This window comes from Anarhichas minor, unplaced genomic scaffold (assembly GCF_050575085.1).
Source record: "Anarhichas minor isolate MPS153535 unplaced genomic scaffold, ASM5057508v1 ptg000047l, whole genome shotgun sequence".
NCBI lineage: Eukaryota > Metazoa > Chordata > Actinopteri > Perciformes > Anarhichadidae > Anarhichas > Anarhichas minor.
The window spans coordinates 758,060-759,374 of NW_027466493.1; positions in this window are offsets into that span (position 1 = coordinate 758,060).

Below are 1,315 nucleotides of genomic sequence, written 5' to 3' on the forward strand. Positions count from 1 at the left end.
CGCATGCGCCTCATTTCAAACACGGTTCCTCTGAGAACTAGCAGAGGGTTCTCCAAGAACACCTCACAGGTACTCTCACCTGTACTCACATACTGCAGTAAAAGTACTTATGACACAGTGTACAAATGCTCTGTTTCAAGAGAAAGTACAAAAGTTAAAGTACAAAAGTATTAGCATCAAGATATACTCAAAGTACCACAAGTTAAAAGTACTATATGTACCTCTGAGATGTAGTACAGTTTAAAGTACAACATGTACCTCTGAGATGTAGTACAGTAAAAAGTACAATATGTACCTCTGAGATGTAGTACAGTATAAAGTACAACATGTACCTCTGAGATGTAGGACAGTATAAAGTACTATATGTACCTCTGAGATGTAGTACAGTTTAAAGTACAACATGTACCTCTGAGATGTAGAACAGTATAAAGTACAATATGTACCTCTGAGGTGTAGTACAGTATAAAGTACAACATGTACCTCTGAGATGTAGTACAGTATAAAGTACAACATGTACCTGTGAGGTGTAGTACAGTATAAAGTACAATATGTACCTCTGAGATGTAGTACAGTATAAAGTACAACATGTACCTGAGATGTAGTACAGTATAAAGTACAATATGTACCTCTGAGATGTAGTACAGTATAAAGTACTATATCTACCTCTGAGATGTAGTACAGTAAAAAGTACAATATGTACCTCTGAGATGTACCACAGTTTAAAGTACAACATGTACCTCTGAGATGTAGTACAGTATAAAGTACATTATGTACCTCTGAGATGTAGTACAGTTTAAAGTACAACATGTACCTCTGAGATGTAGTACAGTATAAAGTACATTATGTACCTCTGAGATGTAGTACAGTTTAAAGTACAATATGAACCTCTGAGATGTAGTACAGTTTAAAGTACAACATGTACCTCTGAGATGTAGTACAGTATAAAGTACATGTACCTCTGAGATGTAGTACAGTATAAAGTACTATATGTACCTCTGAGATGTAGTACAGTTTAAAGTACAACATGTACCTCTGAGATGTAGTACAGTATAAAGTACATGTACCTCTGAGATGTAGTACAGTTTAAAGTACAATATGAACCTCTGAGATGTAGTACAGTTTAAAGTACAACATGTACCTCTAAGATGTAGTACAGTATAAAGTACATGTACCTCTGAGATGTAGTACAGTTTAAAGTACAATATGAACCTCTGAGATGTAGTACAGTTTAAAGTACTATATGTACTTTGTGTTTTGGGATACTGGGGTACAAAGGCAGCCAGCTGTGACCCGCACAGTAGAAAGATGGTCTGAG